At 41.3% G+C, this 13,925-nt stretch overlaps 1 protein-coding gene across 1 annotated transcript in view; it reads left to right on the top strand.

The window, feature by feature from the left end:
* The first annotated feature begins 1,911 nt into the window (after nucleotides 1-1,911).
* MET (MET proto-oncogene, receptor tyrosine kinase) overlaps nucleotides 1,912-13,925 on the top strand; it is a 118,838-nt gene continuing 106,824 nt past the window's right edge. The window contains exon 1 of the mRNA XM_081038784.1: nucleotides 1,912-2,291. The gene's annotated coding sequence lies outside the window, so the exon portion shown is untranslated. The remainder of the gene's footprint in view (nucleotides 2,292-13,925) is intronic.

The following is a 13,925-nucleotide window of genomic DNA, read 5'->3' on the forward strand; positions in this document are numbered from 1 at the left end:
TTGACGGTTAATGAATCAAAATGACGATTTTTATACTGTTTCAAAACTGTATTGAAATTTGTCAATAACTAGAAACTAGGAAACTTCAGTGCTGAAAATATATGTTATTTGAGTTTATAATCTATTTTATTTTCCAGTTTGCAATGGTTTGTCTAGGTCTTTCTACCACTTTAGTTGTAATTTTTTTCTTTTATATTTTTATCGTGGCAGACAAACTCAGAAAACCTGTTAAGGCAACTACATAATGCAATCTAAAATCCAGTTAACATATTGCTATGGAAACCAGGAAATAGAAACAGCACTCTAATCATTCCTTTGGACAACTATGCCTAATTATTCGTGTGTGTGCGCGTGTGTGTGAAATAATTCGTCAGTTTATTCACCTTTTATTGAAAGTTCACACTGAACCCCAAATCTATAATTGATTTGTTCATACTAGACTCAATGTCCTCCAGTCACTAAACCAGCATTTTGATATGAACCATAGTCATTGTTAAATTTTGCCATGTGATACCAGGAAATGTTGGGTAGGACTGCATTGTTTGTTTAGCCCTCCAGGCTGAGGCCTCCTGCAGTACGAAGAAGAACCCTGACTGGGAATTGAGGGCTGGGTTCTAACCTGTCTTCTCATACTAAGCAGCTGTGTGACCCTGTTAGGACTCTTAGGCAATCAGTGTCCTCATTTGCTAAATGTTTCGATGCAGGGCTCTACTGTGACGTAACGGGAACATCCCTTTTCCATAAAATTAAGGAATCATGAGGTAATCCCTTTTGAGGATTGAAACCGCAGTGTGTAGTCCCTGGTAAAGTGGCACATAGTAAGCTCTCAGGAGAACGCTAACTGTTCTTACTTTATTTTTCTATTTTTCATTCTGTAGGTAAATAATTCCTGAAGCTGCATAGTAAGTTGTAAATTGTCCCATGAGCTCACTAACTAACCGCTGCCACGAACCCAACAAGCCTGTAGGACTCAGAAAGGAGGAGGCTGCTGCTCAGGTCGCTTTACCTTTGAGTATTTATTTTCTTTTGAAGGGTAATGTCAACTTTTACATTAAGACATGGGAGATATAAAAAGTTATCCTAAAACAATTGATACTAACACAAGTCACCAAGCGCTCAGATCTTTTTTTAATCATAAGATTTCAACACTCAATAATTAAACTTTTGTTCTGTTTTGCTTGTTCATTGATGTTTGCCTAGTTATTTAATCAGCCTGTTTCCTGCTGTGGAAAAAAGAAAGAAAAAAGAAAAAACCCTTAAAGAAACTGAGGTTTCCTCAGGGTCACACTCCTGCATTGTTCTTCTTCCAGAAACCCGCGTTATTACAGCAGGGGACAGTGGCTGCCTAAGTTGCTCATTGGGACAAGTCTCCCGTCCACGCTGACCTCCGCCTGTGACAATGCGCTCCTTGTTTCCGTGGTGCCCACCCCGTTCCCCACCCGGCCGGCCCGGCGGCTAACCTGCGTGGGCCGGGCACAGCCCCGCGCTCTCCCGCGCTCTCCCGGCCCGCAGCGCGGAGTGCGGGCGCCGTCCCCGCGCGCCAGGAGGGGGACACGCGCCCGCTCCTCCGCCGCCGCGCTGACTTCCCACTGCCCCGCGGGGGAGCAGAGCGCGCGGGGCGGAGAGAACTTCCTCACCTACAAAGTTCCACCTTGTCGTGGGCGGGGGAGGGGTGGGAGGAAGCGCGACCCCCGTGGGGCCGGGCGCGGCGGCAGGAAGGGCGGGGGCCGATTTCCCCCTGTGGGTGGTGCCCGTCCTCACCTCAGCGGTCCCTGGACCCGCGGGCGGGCGGACAGACGGACGGACGGACGGACAGAGCCCGGACAGGCGGACACGTGCTGCGCGGCGGGCGGGGGCCGAGCGCCGGCGCGGGGGCGGGGGCGGGGGCGGGCCGTGCCTCCCGCGGACCCGGGCCTCGCGGGCGGTGCGCGCCCAGCCCTGCGCGGCTGAGTCACGGACGGTCCGCGCGGCTGGGGGAGGCGGAGGGCAGGCGGAGGGAGCGCCGCCGGAGAGCCGCTCGGCCGGCCGCAGGTGACCCAGCCTCTCGCCGGCGCTTGGCGACCAGATGCGGAGCCCAGCGGGGGGCGCGGGCCAGATGCGGGACGACCGCTGACTGGCTGCGCGGCGGCGGGTGCGCGGGTGGTCCTGCGCCGCGGGCTGCTCTGCTCGGCGCGGGTCCGGCCCGCAAGGCAAACTGCACCCTCCGCGACCCGCACTCCAGCCCTCGCGCTTCTGCTCTCTTTGTTCCCGGGAGGGACCTGACTGCACTTGCGGAAGGCGAGACCAGAGAGGTAGGCGAGAGTTCAGCGGCTCCCGAAACTCAGGGGATACGGTCTGGGGGAGGCGGAAACTGGAATGGCTGGTCGTCTTAGGGGTGGCTTCTGCCGGCCACCTGTGTGACTCGGGAGGGCAGCGCTGGGGAGGCGGTGATATATGACTTCATGGCCAGGCCAGTTTCTAGACTGCAGTCTGACTCATCCCTCAAGAGAGGGGTCTGCTCACCCTGCCCCAAGGTGATGCGGCTGGCAAGGCTGGAACCCAGGGGCTGCCTAGTCCCCAGCCCTGCTGTGTCTGTACTACGTGGGAATCCTGCCAAGGGACAGGTGTTTCTGTGAAGGTCTGAATTGTTCATGTCTAGCAAATAACACAGGACTCGTGAGCCATCGTTTTCAATTGTACCTACCTCTTTGCTGGGGCTCTGGGGAGGGCATCGATCTTATTAGGTGAAATAGGTTATAACCACAGGTCGGTAGTCTGGCCAGTACTGTTACTGACCCAGTAATAAAAGCACTAATGAAAGCAATCTTACTGACTATTGCCAATGCAGAATTTACTCCAGAGTACGGTTTCCCATTTCATACCTTTCATGTTTTAAAAGAGTCATTTACAGATTTGGCAGTTGAAGAGGGTTCCAGTGGCTCACTCATGAATAGTTGCCCAATGTATTTTTTTCTTATCACAGTTTTATGTTCAAAGGAGCCCTGGGGTAGAATGAAATACTGTCAACTCGCTTAGGCAAAATAATCAGCATACTTTAATTGCCAAGTTAAGATGGTCGACGAATATAGGAGGATTGTAAAAACGGACATTGGAGAGACTGTAGACTATCTGGACCGTCTCCTGAATTTTAAGAAGACTGTTCACATTTTGTAGAGTTGGGTGGAGGTTTATTCTCTTGTTTCCATCAGCCAGACACATGTATATTGCCATGCAAATGGATTCAGAAAAACATTATTCTCCTTTACAGCTAAACTATTATAGCTGACTAATGATTTTTTTCTGCATGAAGATGATCTGAGAATGATGTACATCGTGTTTCTCTGTGTTACTGGGGCATAAATTGTGCTTTTATGTAAAGTGTAAGTGGTGCTTGGATTATTTACAGGGACATAGCTTTCTTGGCTTTCTAGCTCTAAGCTTATTGGACTTTGTTTTAACATGTAAACTTCCGTAATGGAACAAAAGTGAGGTGCTTTGGTTCTAGTTAAGTCTGTGGTGTATTCAGTGTTCACGCTTTCTGAACTGCTGAATGACACAGGCAAAATTTACATCACTTACAAGAAATTTCTGTAGTACAAAAATGTGTCTGATTGCCTACAAAATATACTGGTGTTTTTAAAAATCTGTTCAGGTTTCACACTTATCAGTGCACAAATCTACAGTTATTAACCTAAATACATTTTTATTTTAACATAATGGAATTTATGGCATATAGAAGATGGTCTGCTGACTACTGCTTTTTCAAAGATTGCTTTGTTCTTAATACATCACAATAGGGGTTTACCTTAGATGTACACCCCATGCCTTCAGAATTAGTGGATGAGCTTTATCTGAATGATAAAGATGTACAAGATTAGCCACAGCCCATATGAAAGCTCGTAACTAGTATTTTTATGACTTTTAAATCTACAATAAAAGAAAAATGACACTTTTCTAAGCAGGAAAAAAATACCCTTATCTTACAAATTCATTTTAAGACTATATAAGCATATGTTCCACTAATAATCTTGATTTTTTTTTTGTTTTAATGAGGATTAGACTAAGAGATACATTTCAGAAATCAATTTTTTCAGCTGTTAGTAAAACAAAAAAGTCCAAAATAGCATTAGTCTAACTTTCCTTTAACAAATCTATATAATAACCTCAAATAAACTTTTTCTCAAATGTGGTCATTTCAGAATACAGTGAATAACCCAAAAGGCTAACATTTTCTCAGGACACGCACCTTTCTCTAAGTGGCTGAAGCGGTGCCTCTGGTGACACGCCCATGATGAGTACCCAGCTCCCTACACATGCTGAGCACCTCCCATCTCCCCACCCGCTTCCTCCTCATCCTTTCCCCTTGGTTTGGTCAGAGCTCCTTCCAAAACCTTTTGTGCCCCCATTTGTCCATTCCATTCTCATGGTTTCCTCTTCACTGTCATTACACCTAATGACTCTCACCAGAACCATCTATGCTTTCTTTTCCCCGTCATCCCTAATATTTTCCTTGGGTTGCTGTCTTTGTTCATGGGACCCCAAGTTTTCTAACGGTGCTACCTTAAGGAGAGAAAATACGCAGAAATTCAAGTGCCAGGGAGTACGCCTCCCTGGTGTATGTTGAAACTGTTGTCTTTGACTCTGAGCCTTCAGGACAGAATTTTTTCATGGGCTTTGCTCAATGCAAAATAAACAGTCACCTCTTAGTAATAAATGATGTATATACTGACTCGTGTCAATTCAGCATCACTTTGATTTAACAGACACTGAGTTGCTGCAAGGCCCACATTTCCCTCACCAAAAATAGCTAAGAACTGCACATAGAGTATCATATGTGTTTGGTACTAGGGAGACATTTTGAAAGAGGAAGAAATGCTGCCCTGGAGGCGTTTAAAGTCTAGATATACAGGTAAATAATACACATATAAAAAGGAACCAAGACCCATAGTTATTAAGGGGATGTCCCACGAGAATGTCATCATTAGAAATCACCCCACTTGCTATTAAATAGTAGAATTTTTTTCAATCCAAAGATTGCAACTTAAAGACCTCTTAAAACTTTCAAGCTGCTTCTGAGTATATCATCTTTCAGATGCCACGACAGCCTTAGCAGATAGGCAATATCTTTACGTCACATGTGATAGACGACACAATTGTGTGCTTGAGCCTGGTCCCCATGCTGTCTCAACAGCACCCAGAGCTTCTGCCCAGACATCAAGGAACGTTGACTATTTGAAGCCATTTCCACTGAGAAATAAGTTGGCGTCTTTAGGTTAGTAATAAATGATGAATATGCATTTCTAGGCCCTGGGGGTTTTCTCACCTTCTCTTTCTCCAGTTCTTTTTTTCTTGTGTTCTCTTTTTGTAGTAAAGCCTACCAAGAAAGGCTCCATTCATATGTGTGGGGCATTCTCCTATTATCAGATTAAGAGTTGTGAGTAATTTTATGATCTCCCCTTCTATCAAAAATCCCATTCTCAGATCTCTCTTTAGCTCTGTTTAACAGAGTATATTCCCCTTGGGATTTGTTTCAATAAAAACATCCAGTAAAATCTGACCAGTTTACATTTTAAGGGACAAAATAAGAAAGTGTTTTTATAAGCTGTAAAACATAGTTGAGAGAAGAATCGTGTGTGTGGCATTTGTAGCAGGAGGTATAAACACAGTGAAAACTTTTTTTAAAAGTTAACTTGCTAATTACATACCCAGGTATACATATTTCTTCTGGGATTGTGTGAATTTGTGTGAATATGTTTATGGAGGATACTCCTGTTGTTTTTAATTTCTATAATAAATGATGTAGCTAAAAGGCCTATAGAAATTATATAAGAGCTTATGAGCTGTATAAATTATATAATGGTCCATAGGACTTGAAAATGTATTTCTCCAAATATAATAAAGGATTATTATGAAATGTGGTCAAAGCAATTATATAATGTGATAAAGAGAATCACAGGTTGTAGTGAAAGCTAAGTTCCTGTACTCTAAGACTGTGGTTGAGGGTTTAGTCATTCAGGATAATTTGTTGTGCACCTACCAGGAATAGGCAATGCAGCAGAGAATAAAATAGACGAAAGTATCTAACTTTATGATGTTCTGTTCTATGTTGAGGACGGCAAACAATAAATACAATATGTAAATAAAATGTGTCCTGTATGAGGTGCTGATAAGAGCTAAAAGGACGCATAACGTGATGAAGGGGAGTAGGTACTGTCAAGGATAAGGGGATGGAGCGGTGATTGAAAATCCAGTCGTGGGATCAGAGAGGGCCGCATTTCACAGGGGGCTTTTGAGCTAGAGCCTGAAGATGAGAAAGCGACCCATCTGGTGATTTGGAACAGGGCTTCTACTTTGCGTTCCTCAGGAGTGCCTTTCTCATTTTGTTTTCTGTGAATTGTGCAGTCCGCAGCCTGCACAGCTGTACATGATGTCTCTGGTTTTCTAATGGGATACACCTGAATTTGAAGTTGTGGCCCACATCCCCTGGTTTATGGGGTATGAAAGAAGAGAACCCATGGTGTTTTCCTCCATTTGCCTGGTCCCATCCTTAGATTCCATCCTTGATCAGGGATATTGCTCCCTTTGGACAATTTTCCTTCTTCTCTGCTGTGAGCCTGGCCCAATGGGATTTGTTGAGAGTAATGCCCATAGCCTTCGTCACAGATCCCTTCCATAGCATAAATCCGGGGACATCAAGGGAGGCAGTTGCTGATGGTATAAGCTTCTGTGTGCTGTGCACTTCTTTCTTTTCTCTGTTACCTTCAATACCCCTTTCCTGTGAGAAACCATTGTGTTGGATTTTCTTTGTCTTTTCTTCCTTCTTTTTTATGCCCTGTCTGTATCCTGTATCGAGATTTGCAAACAGCTAACCTGAATGAGTGAAACTAACCCTTTCACTAGGGACCAACAACCTGCTCAGAAAAAGCCCCACCTAAGGGGGTGGTGGGGCACACTGCTTGGCATCACCACCAGAGTTGCTGTGAGAATCAGTGTGTGATGTACGCCCATGTGGTGCTGTCTTTTAGATTTTCAGGAGGAGCTAGAAATCTTGCAATATTAAAATGTTGACTCGGCATCTTTAAAACTGTGGCGGGAGAGACAAAATGTGTGTGGGCCAGATTTGGCTTCTGGTGGTCCTGTTTGCAATCGTGGCCATGACTGTACCTGCCAAGTGACCCCGTGTGAGACCTTCAGGTGCTGTTGAATCCAGCAGCACATGGCCAAAGAGCCCCAGGACCACTTCTGCAAAGTATTTTATCTTTTAGAGTTCTCGGATTTTTTTCCTCTCTGGAATCTTAGCTAAGCAATTTAAAGAAGAAAAATACGGTTTGTATTTCATTGTATATTGGCACATACTTACTTTCCTAAAGTCAGCCCACACACTTTCTATCAAGCTATGTGTGTTTTGAAAGGGTAATCTAGCTATTTCATCCTTAAACTGAAGCAATCACTTTCTGAAACCTAAATTCATCATATCTTTATATGTAGATGTCATATTTCATTTCCAAATTCTCATTCAGAATAAACTCTCTCTTTGGAATACTGGCACTTTCTCCATTTTGTTTTGTTTTTGTTTTGTTTTGTTTTGTTTTTAGATCTGCCTGAACTTCACCAGTTGTTATTCCTCTACCATTGAAATTCAACACGCGCACTGCTTTGGTTTCCAGTGCCCTTTAAAAGGCATCAGATCAGTGTTGCAATCTATTTTTCCAAAGAAATAAAAGCCCACAGGTTGTGCACTAACTTGTTTCCTTTAATCCTAAAAACTCGGTGAAATGCCCAGGCTGGAGCCCTCCGGAAGCCATTGTGAGACTGGAAGATTATGTACTGTATTTCTTTCTACCGTTTTAAATGCAAATATAATCATATATCATGAAACAGTACACATATTAAGATCAGTGGCCTTTTCCTGTTTTGAAATGATCTTGTGTTTCCCAATAGTTGGAAATCTGAGGCAGCACCTAGAATCTCGGGTTCAATTTTAAAATTGAATGTTAAAAAAAAAAGAAATGACTTGAAGGAATTAAAAAGTACTCCAGTTGTTCAATAAGACCGTGGGATATTTTGGGCTTTTAATATGTTATTGCAAATCTCAAGAAGAGCATTCAAAGCTGGAGATTTTTGAAATAATGTAGTGGTTTTTCACAAGTCAGAGAGAGAGAGGTGGGGGATACTTGGTTAGCAGAAGGCAGGTTCTCTCCTTTGAGGCCTAATCATGTGGGAAAGAAAAGCCCAGCCAAGCTTTGGGTCTATGAGACAATTCAGACTATCTTCACAAATAAATTTTGGCTTTGCTTGTGACTCACATGTGTTTAGACCAACATTTTAGCTCTTAAAATTTAAACCTAGGGGTCTTTTAAAAGAAATTTAATCCATGTGTTTTTGATTCACTAAATCCTAAATCATTACCCATAAACTGTATGTCTCTCTAAGCTCTTTGATGTCTAAGAAATCTTTGAAACCATGTAAGGCCCCTTTTGTTCCAGAAAAATAGGAAGTTGGTTTTTACTAAAGGTCAGTAAACATCATCTTCAAAAATCTGAGTTAGGTCTCAAATCCTGCAACCATGACAGAATGGATGTTTGAATGAGTACTAATGCATTTTTCTGATGCAATGTGAAAAATATAAGTACTTTTAAAGATCTTGCTTACCAGTGGTATTCCCTTATAATCCTTACTAACCCCCAAGGAAATTATTTTGGCACAACTCCTCCTTCTATTGTAATATAAAATAAAGTACAAATATTTATGATAATTTTATCCTGGCACACAGTAGGTACTCAGTATGTATGTCATTGAATGTTAAACGAATGGCTTTTTCTTCAGCTAATGTCAATGCTTTTTCTTCAGCTAATGTCAATCTTTCTATTCAATATCAATATCCATCTGTCATGTCTTGGAATGAGAGCTATCCTGAGTCAATGACCTGGTTCAACAAATTTTTAAAATAAGCTGTCTAACTAAATATATGACATTTATTGAAATTCATTCTGTACCATGAAGCAACTGCCTTGCACAGAGTGCTGAAAATAGGAAGGAATTTCTAGGCTAATTTGATTAAGTATTCAGTTGTTACCATATGCTTTCTGAAAATTGATTTTTTTTTTTTCACTTTCACCATTCCTGCCATCCTTCCTCCCACCTTGACATGCTTACTGATTGAAAGCTATGTACAGAAAAGGGCAGGTCATTTGTATCTCTACACAAGAGCAACAAGTTCAAACAAGCTTAGAAAACACAATGCTATAATCATAAGTTGCCCTAATATAGGAGAGGAGAGACGGATACTCAACAATAACACTGGTGTTGGGTTTTGCTCCAAATTCCATAGATGACACATCTTTAAACTCTATTGTGTGGAGAAAAACACTATCTTACTGTAGTTAGATTTCCTGTTTGTAAGTCTATTTTCTGGTAACTAGACTTTCCATATTGACTCGGCTCAGATATGTAACTTGAAGTGCATTTGAAATGCCTATGATTATGCAGCATTGATGGCTATGGAAACCAACTCCTTCTGTCTAAAAGAAAGCAAGAATTTGGAAGGCACTGGACTGAAACATGGGCACAGAGATCTTTTTGATATCACGTTGTGAATTTCTGACAACTCATCACATTCGGTCCCCGGAAAACCTCCTGATCAAAGGTGTTTTGTTTTTGTGTGACACTGGGCTGCCAGAATTTGGCCATTTCTTATATCTCGGTGGGGAGATAAAGGAAAATTGTGTTATTATGGTCTTGAAATGGAGGTTCTCCTAGGTGAACCTGGAGGTTTGTGGAATACATGTATCATCAGTAAAGCTTGTTTTGAAATTTAATTACGGATAGCACTGTGTGAGGAGTAACTTATTTATATAGCTTTGACACGTTTAATTTTTATATCAGTGGTTAGCCAGAGCATCAGTAATAATCATACATCAATGTGTTCTTACAAAGTCATCTTCAGACGATTTTAACTTCAATTAAAAGGTCTCACAATCGGATAAATGAGCAGTCAAATGCCTCTAATTGTACTTTTCAAAAGATGTACTTCAATTTAAGAAAATGTTTGAGCTAGCTCTCATGCCGCAGATATAGAATATAGTGAAGGAGACCTTAAGGTTTTGACGGAGTACTGGATCTGTGAGGTTGCATGAGGGGTGAGGTGGGTGGATGTACGGAAAGAGTCATGGGTTGGGTGCATTGCACGGCATGAAGAGTGTCCCATTAGGAATCAGGCTGCTGCTTCCAAATAGGAGAAACCTGGTCAAAACTGATTGGGGAATCAAGGGAGGCACACAGGAAAATGGTAGGGCACATGATCAGCAAAATTGAAATTTCCCCGAACTCTATCACAGGGATCTGACTCTGGGAGAAACTAGACTGTCATCAATCCAGTCTAACATCAGGCCTCTTGGTCTACCCTACCTTCAGCCACCAGTAAGAATAGCAGGGACACGTAGAGGAAGCAGAAAGAACTTTTATTCTGAGTGTATGAGGTTTGTCCTAAGTCCTCTCTTAGCTAGTCACAAACACTCTGAAATTCCATGTTCTCAGAGGAAATCATAGTATTAAAAAAAAACAAACAAACAAAAACGTATAAATGTTTTACATCATTTTCATGACTAAAATTTTCTAGCATATCAGTGCTTATAATGTGTCTATATTACTGTTGGGACCAAAAGTTATGTCCCTAAAAACTGTATCCACATTTACTTTCCTTTGGGATATCATCTGCTGTGGATGTTAGCTTTTCATATTAGCTTGTCTTACGGATATTATCTTGAGGCCATTTCTTTGGGCCTTGATTATACAGTGTTCGTGCACACTGGAGTGTGCAAAGGAATAGTCATATATTTGTCATGTTCTAAACACAAACTCAGACAATGGTCTCAAGATTTGAGGAAAGCTCATGTCAGGGCCTGCCTTCACTTCCTGTCTTTTTGCTCCGCTCAGAGTCATAGGTGAGCAGCTGTCACCTGACTCGAGACTCATGTTCAGGCAGAGTCCCTCAAGCTCCTAGTGATGGCTATCTGTCCAAAGTGAGCTTGTGGTCCAACTACTACATACCTAGTTAAGATAAATTGAGCAGGTAAATGGAATCATTTAGGGCCCATGTAAACCTTTGAGCTTTAAATATTATCCTACTTGTTTATTTTTAGTTTAAGGTAAAATAGTATGATAAATATTTTAAGTTCTGCTGAAGTAAGTATACAAAAAAGCAGCCAAAGCAAAGTTTGTTGACAGAAAAAGCTTCCTTCTAACAGAAATGAATATGCATTTTGGATTTTTCAAATATTCACTTTCTGTCATGTGAGAATTAAGATACTTCTAAATTTTATTTCAGTCTCACTAACACATACTTAGATTGTTCAGTGAAATCTGCACATCAGGATCCAATGATTTTAAACAATCTTCTGATCTTCAAAGAGCTTACCAAAAAAAAAAAAAGATGTTCTTTAAATCACCAGAAAAGTGCAGATGAAACTCCAGTTTCATTAACAATGAAAGGTGACAACCCTTGAATCTATGTCATGAGTTGATTAATTACTTTCCAAATGTTATTAAAGATTCTGAATGAATAACAAGACTGGTATTTGGGATCAAGACTCCCTCACAATTCCTAAATGGGTTTTAATTTTCATAGTTAGATGATCATTATATCTGATTCATTTGTTTAGCATCTTTAGACTGTTGGTTTTATTGAAAAGAGCAGAGTATCTGTTTCAATATGGGTTTTTTTCCCCTGAAGTTATTCCTTGCAGGTTTCAATAAACCTCATTTTGAAATAAAAACAATCAAATCCTGGCATTTCCTCTTAATAAAGACTTATAGATCTGTTGAATTATGTAAACGTTACAAGGATTTCACTACAGAGGTCATGATTCTGGAACCATTTAATCCCCAAATCTGCCTTGCAAACTGCTTAGACCCTCAATAAGAGTGGACATTAGGATGAGTTTTACCTCAGTCGAACTTGTATTCTTGTTTTGGTCATTTTCCATTTTCTGTCTTCCCATTCCAATGATTGCAAATGTTCACCATTCTCTCAAGCTCTTGAATCTCTATGGCTCCTCTCATTTTCAGCATAACATCTTTATAGTTTAGAGAGTAAACAGAAGCCAAAGTGGTCTCCATTTTTAAATCCCTGTTTCTGTCTCAAATGATAATATGGTCTTTTCAACCTCTGCTCTTGATTCCATTTTTTCCCATGTCTTCCGGCACTTTGCTCCATCTATCCCACCTTCCTACCAACCCTTCCCATCTTTTAAAATCTCTCTCACATTTTTTCATTCAGCCCTTACTCAACTTCTTTTAGAGAAAAAGAAAACACATATGTCCAATATCCTGATAGGAACTTTAATACACAACTACCTTAAGTATTCACTCCTATTTCTGCCGTATCCTTTAAATAAAGAATTCTTGAAAATAAATTTCTAACTCTTTTTCTCTACTCCTATGTGTTCCTTACCTCATTCAACTCAAGCAGTGTGTTCTACACTCCCAAGAAAGTGTCCTCATTGTAATCACCAGTAACCTCCTCATTCCCAAATATGACTGATTCTTTCTATCGCACTTGACTTCTCTGACATTTGATACTATACATCTTGCTCTTCCTTTATTGAAATTTCTCCTTAAGTTTCTGAAACACCACTCAAACTGTTTACCTTCAGAATATAAACGGTAGATTCTGGTCTTCCTTAGGATTCCATCTACACCCCTCCTTTCTACTTACTGAACTTGCCCATGGGTGAGCTCACTTACCTCTATGACTTCAGATACACTGAGGGACCAGTGGTTCACAACCTGATATCTCTGACTCCCTCTTTAACCACAATGCCAATGTTATTAGCTACCTGATAGACTTTTCTACTCAGATGACCATCACACACTTCAGAGATATTAACTGACCAGCCATTTTTACTCCAATACTTTTCTTTGCCTATCTTCCTTACCGTTTATCACACCATTAGACATTTTTAGTCATTCTTGACTTCTCAGTCTCCCTTATGAACCAAATCCATGTTGAATCATTGTCACGTGAATTTTATCTCTCTAATATCTTTCTAATCTCGTCCTTCCCTTCTGTCATGTTCATATGTCCACAGTCTTTGTTCAGGATCATTCTTTCATGTATTCATTCATACTGTTATCCATTCTTCAACAAATTTTTACCAACTGTCAAATTATGGCACTATGCTAGGGGCTGAAAACTGAGTCTAGTGGGAGATACAGATAAGTAAATTATAACACAACATGATAATGTCTAGATAAGGGGAAGGCAATTTTGATGTATGAGCACATGGGAGAGTTCCTAATTTCTTACCAGAGGGTAAGAGAGGCATTGGAGAAGGTTTCCTAAAAGAAGTGTTCCCTAAGGTGAGACTTGAAACGAGAGTAAGAGTCAACCAGATGAAGGTTAGAGCAAAAGTATCCATAAAGAGAGAGCCACATGTGCTGAGACTCAGAATGGGGAGCACATGGCTTGCTTCAACAATGTGAAGAAGGGCAGGATGGCTAGAGCCCAGATTTCTGGTGGGGTGATGGCAAGAGGCAAGGCTGGAGAGTTAATGCAGAAGCCAAATCATACATGGCTCTTAAGATGTGCTAAGGAGTTGGATTCTTTTTAAACAGAAAAATGACATAATCAGATTGTCATTTTAGAAAGATATCTCTGGTACATTGAGTAACAGATGATCAGGGGCAGGAATGATGAGGGAAGATCAGGTAGGAAGCTGTTGTAGGAATCCAGGCAAGAAGTGACACTGCCCTGAGCGATAGATGGCAGTCGGGATGGAAGCAGATGGACGTGTTTAAACACCTGTGGGTGGGAGTCAAGGAGGACGTCCTGTAAATATGGGAAATGTTAGTCACTGAGTAGATGAATGGGCCAAAAGGATATCTGACTGCTCCTTCTTAGTCTCTGTCGCATTCACCCTCTTCTGCCCAGCCGATTAGCCTCGCTG

The sequence above is a fragment of the Rhinolophus hipposideros genome (assembly GCF_964194185.1).
Source record: "Rhinolophus hipposideros genome assembly, chromosome: 25".
Classification (NCBI taxonomy): Eukaryota; Metazoa; Chordata; class Mammalia; order Chiroptera; family Rhinolophidae; genus Rhinolophus; species Rhinolophus hipposideros.